This window comes from Rattus norvegicus, chromosome 2 (genome assembly GCF_021556685.1).
Source record: "Rattus norvegicus strain SHRSP/BbbUtx chromosome 2, alternate assembly SHRSP_T2T, whole genome shotgun sequence".
NCBI lineage: Eukaryota > Metazoa > Chordata > Mammalia > Rodentia > Muridae > Rattus > Rattus norvegicus.
In genome coordinates this window covers 193,864,437-193,876,739 of record NC_141535.1, presented here as the reverse complement: position 1 = coordinate 193,876,739, position 12,303 = coordinate 193,864,437, and the positions used below count along the sequence as shown (strand labels likewise).

The following is a 12,303-nucleotide window of genomic DNA, read 5'->3' as shown; positions in this document are numbered from 1 at the left end:
AGCACGGGGCAGCCTGTGGGTCACATAGAGAAGAAGCTAAGAGTTGTAGCCCAGCAGCTTACAAGGGACTTGGAGGGAGATTTTTCTAGAGTTGAGCTTCTGATGAGATTCTGAACCTGGCTGACACTCTGACTGCAGCCTTGGGAAGGATCCAGAGCAGAGCATCCAATTACATCGCACCTTAAATTCCCGACTTACAGATATGTGTGATGTTTAAGCTACTGTCTTTGTGGTGGCTTGTTAGGGAGCAAAAGCCAAGTAACATTCTCCTCAGTGATACAAATGGGGCCACATCCCAAAGAAAGGAACAGAGACTGGAACAGGTGAGCGTGGTGATGCAGGCTTGCAATGCCAGGCTCAAGAGCCAGAGGCAGCGGGATCTGGAATTCAGGGTCAACCTGAGCCAAATACCAAGTCCTTGTTTGGGCTGGGAATGCAGCCCAGCATATCAAAGCCCAGGGCTCAACCCCTAGCACTGCAAAAGAAGGTGGAGAAGATGGAGGAGGAGAAAGAAAAAGATACAAAAGACAGAAGAGAGCATCAGTTTGGATAACTGTGGACTCTAGATTTTCGTTCCTGGTATGTCACTTAGCATCTGTGGAGAATTGGTCCTATCTTTTTAAACCCCTGTTTTCATGGTTCTAATTTAAAGATGATAGAGTTCCTTCTAATTTGAAGATCGCATGGTACGATGTGCAGAAGTAAATCAGATTGGCCAGTATGCCTGGTGCATATGAAATGTGAAGTGTTTGACTGTCATTCACTGCCTGTATTGCATAGCCTTCACCTATTCGGACCCTCACTTGAGAGCTTTTTGGCATGCAATAGCCAGTTAGGCTGTCTTTGCTGTTTTGTTTCTTCTATTCAGGACTTTCTGGTTCTGGGAGACCGAGTGAGAAAGATTTTTACTCTCTGGGGTATTTTAAATGTTCTCCTCTTGCTATGTGGCAAAATTATATGATTATTTTTATCTGGATAGAAAATAGGGGAATGTGGGAATGGTGAGTTATTAAAGATCCCTTTTTAACTAAAGAAACATGAAGTTTCCTCAGTGACGCGAATATATGACCTCGGCGTTCGCACACAGGGTAAGTGTGCATTCAGGACAGACTTTGTTACCTGGTGGAGCACACTGGGCTGTCAGTCACACGTGTGTAAGCAGCTTTGGCTTTCCTCATCAGCAGGAACACACTGGGAAGTGTGAGCTTTTTAATCTGATCTTTGAATGGGGGGCAGCGGTATAAACTTCATGGTCTACACTGCAAAGGTCTCTTAGACTCAGGTCAGGACAAGTTAAAAGAAACTAATTTCTATCTAAGTGACCTTCCTTAGTTACTCAAAGGAATCAGTGAGGCTTTATATTTCAAAGTAGTCTAGTTTGGAGCCCAAGAAAAAAAGGAGCCCTATTTTGAAGCCATAGGATGGATATCGGTATGGCAAGAGGACTGAGTTGACTCAGGAAACTGTCCTTTTAGAGATGACTGCAGAGGGAAGGGTGCTTTACCTCTCTCCTCTCAATGCCTCCTCCCCTTTCCCTTTAATTTTTCCTCTCACTCCCTCGCCCTCTCTTAAAAAAAATCTTGCTCTATAGCTATGACTAGTCCACAGTTCACTTTATAGACTAGGCTGGTCTTGAACTCACAAAGATCCATCTGCCTTGGCCTCCTGAGTGCTGAGACTAGGAGGTACCTTCTGAGTATGCACCAGGCCATGTGTCCATGCCTGTCCTGCCTTTGCTTTTCTTCAACGAGAATAAATCCCAAACACGCGCCTGTGTATGTGTGGGACGGTTGACCTTGATACACATCCTGACTACTCACCTAGGGTAACTCTGTTCTGAGATGCCGTGGAGTCATGGCTTTGCTAATGATTTCTTTAGGCTGAGGGGGTGCTTGGCATTTAATCGAGCACTTGCTGCTGGCCAGAGAGCCACATGTATCAGTTCTTTCGATTCTTGCAGTAATTCCACGAGGCAACTTGATAAAGGCCACACAGCTCATGGAATCCAGCTCTGCTTTCTGAGTTAGTAATCCGTACCACAGCTGCTTCTGTGGCTCCAGCTGCCTTCAGCAAGTGTCTCTATGGTAGGTGTTTGAGCTCATAACCAGTAGAATCAAAGAAGCTGCAAGAAACAAGTTTTTGAGCCAGTTAAGACACAGCTACAGTTGGTACTGCAGATCCTCTTAGCCCTGATTTTGGCTTTGGGAAAAAAAAAAGAGGTCCTGGTGATGGTGCCCCAGCTAGCCTGACATGACGGCTGTTGCTGGGCAAAGAATGCTGAACTCTTTGATTTTGCAGCTTAGAAGAACCCTTCAAAGGTAAGTGGGTCGGTACTAGAAAGTGAATGTGCGAACTCCGTCTTCTATCAATATATGCTTATGAAAAATAATCAATGAACAAGACAGAGCAGCCATTGTATTGCCTGTGGGTTTGTTTTACTTCTGACAAGCCACACCATCCTTTAGAGCAGCGTGATAAACACTCAGCTTTGTGCAGTTTTATTTCCTTATTTTCCTTTCCAATCACTGTGATCCATGAGCCTCCCAACGCCTATCCCATCCAAAGCATCAGTAATAAATCATAAATATTAATAGCATTTAATCATGAAGCAGCCAAAGAACTAAAGAAGTGTTACATTATTCAGCAACTCATTAGGCACCTTGAATGCTGATAACCCAGAGCTGAGACCTGTGAACGGTTCCTTCCGTCACCCATTGTTTCTCCCTTCCATAGGAAAAACATTTCTTAATGTTCATACGTGTTCCTCCTTTATAGCAAGTGTGGACTAAAGCCAATTAGACACCTTCATCCTAGAAATGTATAATTTAACACTAAACAATAGCAAAATGCATCTTCCATGCTGTCCCGTGATAGAAAGAGAAGGGGAAAACCAGAGTGGGAGTGGAGGTAGAAGAGAAAACAATTACAGAGCCCTCCTGAGAGCCAGGCAATAATGGTTGGAACATCACATTTCCATTATTAATGACTCCACTGCATTTCTAGCCCCATATTCCCTTTGTTGTATTACTTCTGGAGGGGAAATATTAGATCTGCTATTCGGTCTCCAGGGAAGACTAACAACAAGAACCACACGAACATGGAAGAATGGTTGGTTCCTTCAGGAGCCAGAGCCTTGTGCTAGGAGTGTTCAAGCGGGGTGTTCCCTCTACCAAAGACAGAGAGACAGAGACGGACAGAGAAACAAAGACAGAGACAGATTTGTTTCACTGAATGGGTTTTAACATTTATTTCACTTTGTATTTAAAGAGTAAAGGTTTTTAATTACTATTTTAGCATATAAAGTAATGCTTTCCTTGTAACGTTGCGCGTTTCTGTCTTACCATTCCTCCTCCCCATCTCTTGCTGCTTCCTTCCTCTCTACAAAACAGCCCTCCCTTCTGCAGTCATGTCCCCTTTGTTCCATTGCTCTCACTTGTCCCCCTCCCCCATGACTCCTTCCCTCACCGCCATCTCTTTCCTACTCTCATGTCCTCCATTGTTGTGTGCTGTCTTCCTGGGGTTTCATTCACCTATGGTCCTGCTCAGTTCTATCTGCCTCCCAGCAAGTGTCACGATTTCATTCCTCTTCACAGCTGATTAAAATTCCATTGTGTTTGCATCACATTTTCTCCATGCATTCATTTGCTGATGAGCATCTAATGATGGCTGTTATGAGTAATGCCGCAGTAAACGCGGCAGGCCTCTGTCTCTGTGGTATGCTGACTCAGTGTTTCAGGTGGACGCCTGGCAGGGTATGTCTGAGTCATATGGTAGCTCTATTTTTAGTTCTTCAAGGAACCGACATACTAATTTCCATAGTGATAAGCCAGCTCACATCCCCATTAGCTTTTTTTTTTTTTTGTATGTTTCAGATAAGGCCTCACTACGTTGCTCAGGTTGGACTCTCTATGGAGATCTTCCTGTCTCAGCTTCCTGAGTGGTTTGGACTACAGTGTACATACCATCCATGTGGTGTGGGTTTGAGGAGGAGAAGTCCTCCATCAAAAAAGGTACCATTCCCTCAGGAGGCAAAAGCCAGACCTCAGTCTCCTTCTATACCAGACATTTAAAGGTTGGCTACTCACTTTCCCAAGCTCCCTCGGTGTTAGAAAGGCCAGGAGACCCAGTTTCTGGCCAATGAGAGGAGAGAAGGCTCTAAAGGCATGGGGGAAGCTTTTGAGAAAATATTGTTGAGCAGATAAATAGTCTCACGGAAACCTCATCCACTGCTGGCGGGATTGAAAAATGATGTCGCTTCTTTGTTTTGTTTATTTGTTTCTCCTTTTTCCATTTTAGAATTACATGTATTTATTTAATTTTATTACGTTTTTACAATTTAACATACATAGCCTCTGCACACTGACAGCTTCCCTTCCACCCTGTCCACATTCTATCCTTGCCATGAATCTTTCTTGGACATTTTATGCCTATTTTATTTTGTGACCCATCAAAATTAACCTGGCATGTCTGTATGAGTGTGGGTTTGAAGCTCTCCATAGGAGCTTGGTGGGGTCAGCAACTAAGAACAGTGATTCTCCCTCTGCTATAGTTTATTGACAGACAGTAGTTAGGAGGCGAAGGGTAGGCCCATGAGGACCTTCTGCTTTTCTAGATGGCTGTTGATGGGGCTGGCCTTGTGTTGGCTCAGAGCTGGTCACTACAGCTGATGCATACAGCACTTCAAACTATCGTACCTACTTCCTATCCCCTCACATACATTTGTTTGTTTGTTTGTTTGGTGTGTGTGTGTGTGTGTGTGTGTGTGTGTGTGTGTGTGTGTGTGTGTAGAGGTCAGAGAACACCTTGCAATCAGCTCTCTCTTTCCACCATTTGGAACCTGGGGATCAAACCCAAGCTGTTAGTGTTCCTGTCAAACACCTTTGCCTACTGAGCCGTCCTACCAGCCCATGGCATAGCTTTTTATACAAGTTTGTTAATTCGTCAGAAAACCAAAACAGAGTCACTACACAGCTGAGCAAGTCCTAGCTATACCCAAGTAACTGGAAAACGTGTTTCTATAAAAGCTCAGCCCCAAACACGGCAGCACTATTTTTAATAGCTAGTGAATGGAAATAGCCCCCAAATGCCCGTATACCAATGAGTTACAGCCATACAATGAAATATTATTCAGCTAGAAAAAGGACTGAATTACTAAGATTTCTGTTCACTGGATGAACGGTGAAGCCAGAGACGAAGGCCACATATTGTTTAATTCTACTTATCCATGATGCCCAGAACAGGTGACTCTAATGGGTAGATTTTATTTGAGAACAATGGAATTAGATAATGGTGATGGTTCACTGAAAACCAGCGGAATATGTGTTTTAAACAAATGGATTGTTGTAGTATGCAAATTAATTCTATTTAAAAAAGAGAGACTCAGTGGACATAGGTGTAAGGGCTCTTGCCTATTGTCCCTCACTATGATGACCTTCTCTTCCTTCCTGGAACACAGACAGGAGGTCAGGAAGCATAGCAGCCACGTTAGGATCAAGAGTACAAAAGCCGCTGGCCAAGAAGGCCCCAAAGCTGCTTCCTGTTTAAGATGTTGGGGGTCGTCTGAGTGGCTGCTGGACGCAGTCCTAACTAATACACCTTCCAGCTCTGGAATCTTGTGAAAAGCCAGTTACTGTGAGAAAGGAAAAGAATGGAGTTCTGAAATGCAGTATCTGAAAAGAGGATTCCTCATTTATATGGCTCTTTAGTGATGGCGCTGGAGCAAGAAGTGGCTTGTGTCTAAGTTTATTCTGCTGCATTATGGCACAGTGATGGAATATGAAATATATTCAGGCTATCTTTAAGAAAAATACAATAAGCATGAGTAAGTTTCACAATTACTAGTTTATTAAGCCATTCTCTGCAATCGAAAGTGAAAAGTCTAATTTTGGATTGTTTCCAAAAATGCTTTAAAGGAAAACTCATATTGGTAGATCTTCATTAGAGCTCTAGGTAAGGTGGAAGACATTTACACACCTCAGTTTGTTACGTAACAAATCGCCATGATCTGTGAGGGAAACCGTTATAAATGAAGAAAGCATGAGATATGCTGACATTTATAGTCTCCTCGGAGGCAGCCGCAGGTCTCACTGCCACACCAAACACACTTCCTGAAATTGTAGCTATAAATGTTCCATCTAGTCTCATATGTTTTTACACACACACACACACACACACACACACACACCAAATTTCCCCTGACACTAAATTTTAAAAATAAATATTCTTCAGTTACTGATTTTTTTTTTGCACTGTCCTAATGCTCCAGTTCTGGGATTCTGAATTTTAATGTTGCTAGGTGAGTGTATAGTGGAAAGATTTACTTAAGTCAGCTCTAGAAAATGAAATATAGTTTGATTTTCACGCATGATCATTCTTGGATGGACTTCAGTCATGTGGAAGGAAGGGTGGTCTGATGTCTTCCACTCATTAGGCATTTTAAATTACCAAAGATTTTGTTCAAAGACTGAAAAATCAAATTAACCACATAATTGTCTGAGCAAATAAAGGACAATTATGTGATGGATTTCTTAAAAAATGGAGGTGCATTCAATAATAATATGAATTCAAGAATGCATACGGGCTAAGGCATTTATCCCTTCATAACAATTTTGGGAAGAGAAGGGGAGAGACTCACTGGGTTTCTGTCAGTTTCTGTTTCTATGGCAGTGAGGATGACTCACTATTAAAAGCTGGACTTGTTCCTTACAGGCCACGTCTTGAGCAATATGCTTCCAACTCTGCTCATTTGGTTTCAGACCCAACTGGGGTATCATTCTTAGTTGTGCAAAGAACATGTGTGTGTGTGTGTGTGTGTGTGTGTGTGTGTCTGAGTGTGTGTCTGTGTGTGTGTCTGTATCTGTGTGTGTCTGTGTCTGTGTGTGTCTGTGTGTATGTATGTATGTGTGTGTGTGTGTGTGTGTGTGTGCATGAAGTGTAGGGAATCAGAAAAGTTTAAAGGATCGTTCTGGTTGGACATAGTATTGTTTGATCTAACATATTCATCTTTCATCTTCCTGACTGGGAACAGGCCTGGCTTTCCTCTGTACCTTTTCTGTATAGCAGTCATTAGAGAGCACATGTTTGATAAACCTCGAAAACTATGTCCAGTAATTCTACAGGGAACAAAACTCTGATTTCAAAGACTTAAAATGTCTATTCTTTCTACTATTTTTCCCTATTGAGATACTGTGAGTGTTCATTAGATTACATTCTGACATTTGGCAGCCAGCTCTATGTAGCTATATGACAGGGAGCCCAGAAGGTCAGCTGAGGATATTAGCAAGGCAGAGGCTGGGTGTTTTCACTAAGCTCGGGTTGGCCTTATCAAGCTGATACTGGAAGAGAGAAACAATGTCACAGAAGGAACAGTGGACCCAAGGTAGTTCAGCATTTGTGGCAACATCTGAGAGCATGCGTCCTAAGTATAGGGAGGAGACATATGGGATTTCTTTAAAGCTTGAAATATTATACTTTTTAAGGAGGGAATAAAAGAAAATAAATATGTTTAGCTCTACCGGTGTCTTTGCTGATGAAAATAATCACAATAATTAGTCACTGAATCAAAAAACCACATTGTGGAGAGCCGCTCAGCCGGAACAGTTACTTTCCCCACCCCCACCCCCTGCCCTTTTAAATCCCACAGTCACATTCCACAGTCGTCCCCCACACAGAAACCTCTGCTACTTCAAGAGATCAGTTGTGACGCATGTTTCTATGCTGAGTTTATAAATATACGCAGATGTGATCACAGGAGAGTCTTGAGGTTCACAACCAAATGCTATGGCTACCTAAAATAGCCGTGTTTCTATTACATGCGCCTTAATGATGTGCCGTGTTTTGATGCCTTTATTCCTGTGTGTTTGTTTGTAACTAACTTCTCAGAGCTGCGATGATGCTGTGAAGAAGGCTCCTCCAGGCACTGGGTATGGGTGCCTCTTTCTCAAACCTAGAAAGCCAGGGACTTCCAGGCTGCAGTAGGCATCAGATCTGATGCCCCAGGGCAGAGTGCTGCTTCCCTGGTCCCCCTGGCAGCCTCCAGGTCTTACAGAGCCTAGATCCTGAGTCAAACCTGAGAGATCCTAATAAGAAGCAAAGACCAATTTCTCCACACTCCTTAGACTGAAAGGTCGATAAAGTAAAATTAACGACGTCAAGGATGATAATGGCTACTTTAATGGCAAGTCGAACTTTAATATTTTAAAGAAATTACCCTTACATTGAGATTATTAAGATGTAGGGCTACATTAAGGAATAGAACTGTTATGAGCATGTGAAAGGAATCAACTCCTCAGAAGGGGGAAAAAATCACCCTTGGCAAATACCATCTGCTTCCATATTTTTTTCTTATTGGTTATTGGGCATTATCATGAGTGTCAGCTTTTATGAGAAGATGATGATCTAGATATATAGGCTACAATGACTTTGAACTTCTGACCTCCCTATGTGGAATTATAGTGCTGGGATTACAAGTGTGCACCTCCATGGCCAGTTTGCAGTGCTGGGGATTGAACCCATGGCCTCATGCATGCTAGGCAAGCATTCTATTGTCTGAGCTCCATCCCCAGTCCTGGAATATATTGTGGCTGTTGCGTTCATCATAAAGAACATTATTTCCCTTTTCCTTCCTTGTTAAAACTTTAAGAATTTGTCAGCTCTTCTTCCACTCAGCCATTAGGAAACATCTAGAACCGGTGGTGATCTGACTTGGAAAGTGATTTCCTAATGTGCTAACTTCAAAGGACCTTTGAAATCTCAGCACATAGGGCCCAGCCCAGGGTTAATCCACCAAAGTGGCACTTAGTGGTCTGTTCACGGTTTGTTTTGATGGGTCGTTAATGAGCAGTCATGCATCGCAGTTGCATTCCGAAAAACACAGCTTTCTGTGCGGTAGCTCACATCTTCTTCTCTGTGTAGCTGCCATGTTTTTTCGACACTGAGAGCCCAGTGAACCAGATGGAAACAGTTGTTTTTTTTGTGCCTACACCTGACAAGGCTGTACCATCCCTAGTTCATGTGTTGGCTCTCAAATTGTCACAGAAACTTTCCTTCAAGACAGGAAGGATCTTTGACACGGAGATGGTGTAAGAATGTGTCTCCCCTATTGAGGATCCTCTTGACTCTTCGTTCCTCCTCCAGAGAAGAAACTGAGTGGTTCTAAATCTGGGGTTCAAGAGGACACTAAACAGATTGTTCCACAGCATGCAGAGAGGGGGCGGGGCTCTGGAGAGAGCTCAGGCTCTCCCAGGCAGAGCGGGGAACCCCTCTTATAGGTCCCAGAGGAAGAGGGAGGTTTTACTCTACATAGCTGAGATAGTCTATAGCATGGCCTTCAGTCAGGCCTTCTCTGATTCCTGGGGAGAGGTAGGAGGGGCACTGCATTTCAGGAAGGATGAAGGGGGCACATGTGGTTGAGGTGTACTGCTACAGAGATAAGGAGCTCTCTGATGTCCTGGGCTCTGGCAGTCTGAGTATGTAAACTTCCTTGGGAAAAAAAGCACAAGGGTGCCTCCTGATTTCCTGGAATCCAGACACCTGCAGAGTTCCTTAGGAGTTTAAAGCCTCACATGCTTGCCACAGAGGCTCACAAAAGCTGCTGCTGACCAACCTATAGCCCTGAACCCGAGAGAAAGAATGGTGGAAACAGGAAGCAACATGAAATCGCCACTATGCACACCACGCAGGGTTTGATGTGGAGGTGGCTGGACTGGGAAGCCCTGCTCCGCTAGCTTCAGAGGGAGGTCACCTCTTACATTGCTGAAAAGACATGAGTAATGGCACCGTTGTTGTGGCTTCTTTCCGGTCACAGTTTTGTACCCACATACCTTTTGAAGGTATGTGTGTGGGGACACAGATATAGGTACTGGCCCAAGCATTGCGTGTGTAAGAAGGAAAGATTCCACCCTTCCTGTCCTGCATGAAAAAGCCTTTCTAACAACTTAGCCCTCATACATATGTAAAATCTCTTAGCTGGAAAATATCATCCATTAAATTGCTCAAGGCCCTTTTTACAAAAACTTCTGTGACAAATTATTTTCAGAGCTCCATATCAGGAAACGTTTGTCTTTCTTGAATAATGGGCCTGGTTGTTGTTGTTTGTTTAGTTTTTTGCTATTGATAGAAGAGTAAGGGAACCCACCACATTTCCCTTTTTGCATTGGCTACTGGGAAGTTTGAGTGTAGACACCACTGCTCTTTTCCTTCCTTGGTTTTGCTGACATAAAGATTTCACCCTCCTTCCCTTTCTCAATTTATTACCTATACTTCACTTGATAAAAATGATCTTATTCAACGCCAACATTTGCAAGGTTTATAGCAAATTAAGAATAACAGTTGAGTCTTTTACCACTGACTCTCTTGAAGTTCACGTGAGTAGTTTGTGGTGCAGACTGCTCGCTTTCTCACAGTTTTTGTTTGCCTCAATCTCCACCTCCCACCCTCTAGCTTTTTGTTAAAGACAGGAAACATTTGTCTCTCGTGAGTATTGGGCCTGGGTTTGCTTGTTTGCTTGTTGTTTGTTTGTTTTGTTTTTTGCTACTGCTAGAAGAAAGGCTGTTCAGAGGAGAATGATTCCAGTGGGCCTCAGGAGTCAGAGCGTCCCTGGGTAGGGGAAACTGAGGCACACTTGATACAGGAGATCGTTCTCCCCCCCACCCCCCGGAGCTGGTGACTGAACCCAGGGCCTTGTGCTTGCTAGGCAAGCGCTCTACCACTGAGCTAAATCCCCAACCCCTAGGAGATCGTTCTTAACTTTTCCTCTCTCTTCTTCATTTATGGGATAAAAAACACATTTGCTTAATTAGCATTTGCATTTTGCCAGTAATAACCAAGTTACATATTACTTTTCCATGTTTGAAATTGGATTCTACTTCTTCAAGTTGGGTGTTCAAGTTAGGCTGTCCGTAGGTCCATAAGCCTTGATTTCCTGAGAATTTTTAGACTTCGAATATTTTGTTTCTATCCAGATGGGAGAAAAGCGCACCAGAAATTTTAGTGATTCAGTGTCCTTAGTGCATTTCATGAAAAGATGAGAACAGAAATCTCAGGTCAAGCTGTCTGTCTTATTTAGAACCTAGGAAATGTGCCCATTGCCTGCTCAACAGGAGAGAAGCCATGCCTGGTACTGGAAACCTAGTTAACTACTCAGTGTCAGTGAAGTCATGGTTATTGGAGGAGAATCTACGGCCACTAATTTATTAAACCAGAATAATCCACAACAACCATTTAAACATGTGTCCTTACACCCACTGAGAAGTGGTCTTCACTCCTCTTCAAGGGAACTCCCCTTTACAATAGACAGATGCCACCACCAATCAATACACAGTTGTGGACCCCCATCCCAGTGGACACAACTGCAAAACATAAGGCCCAGGGGACAGTGATGAAGAGCAGGCAGAAAGACTGTAAGAGCCTGAGACCAGAATCTGTTGTGACATTATGTCTCCTAGGAATGTCAAAAGTTACACCCATAAAGTCTCACCGACATGACTGCCCAAACAAGCCGAGCAAGGATGACACCTAGAGACACGTCAAAGTGGACTGGGAAAGCCGTGAGGCCTGAACCATAGGCAAAGATCCTCAGGCAACCGAGGAGAGCTGGGAGCAGGGAAGGGGGTGGGGGGCGGGGTCTGTCCCAGGGAAGATCACAGCAATTGGTTCTGCAAACTAAATGGTCAGCCCTGAAAACACACATACAAGTAACATTATACAGATCAAGCAGGACACGCATGCACACGCGCGCACGCGCGCACACACACACACACACACACACACACACACACACACACACACACACACGCAATCACAATAAGAGAGGAGACCATGAATTTGAAGGAGGGTGGGGAGGAGTACATAGAAAGGGGAAGGAAGAAATGTTCAAATTATTTTATAATCTCTGAAAGAGAAAATAACTGCCCAGCAGAACCTTGCGTTTTATGGGGCTGGAGAATATAAACTACGGCAAGAAGACAGCTGTAGCCTGCTCTGGGTTCTTAGTCTACTTCCATTTTCATTGCTATGATATAACAAAAGGCAACTTGCAAGGAAAAGGGTTTATTTGTTTTACAATTCCAGGTGCCAGCCTCACTGTGGGGAAGTCAAGGCAGGAACTGCTTTGTGGCTCTTTCACAAAGTCGGAGAAAAACGAGCGCATCTGTGCTCATCTGATTGCTTGCTCTGAGCTCCATCTCTCCACTCCTACACAGCTCAGGCGCCTATGCTGAGGGAATGGTATCGCCCACAGTGGGTTGAGTCTTCCCCTATCAATTAAGACAAGCCTTCACAAGCATGCCCACAGGCCAACACAAT

At 43.7% G+C, this 12,303-nt stretch overlaps 1 long non-coding RNA gene across 2 annotated transcripts in view; it reads left to right on the top strand.

The window, feature by feature from the left end:
- The first annotated feature begins 420 nt into the window (after window positions 1–420).
- The window catches only part of LOC134485759 (uncharacterized), a 28,554-nt gene continuing 16,671 nt past the window's right edge, over window positions 421–12,303 (top strand). The window contains exons 1-2 of one of the 2 annotated variants that reach the window (XR_015672414.1): window positions 421–579; window positions 3,873–4,010. This is a non-coding gene — a long non-coding RNA (uncharacterized LOC134485759). The remainder of the gene's footprint in view (window positions 580–3,872; window positions 4,011–12,303) is intronic. The other variant, XR_015672415.1, reaches the window with a different exon arrangement.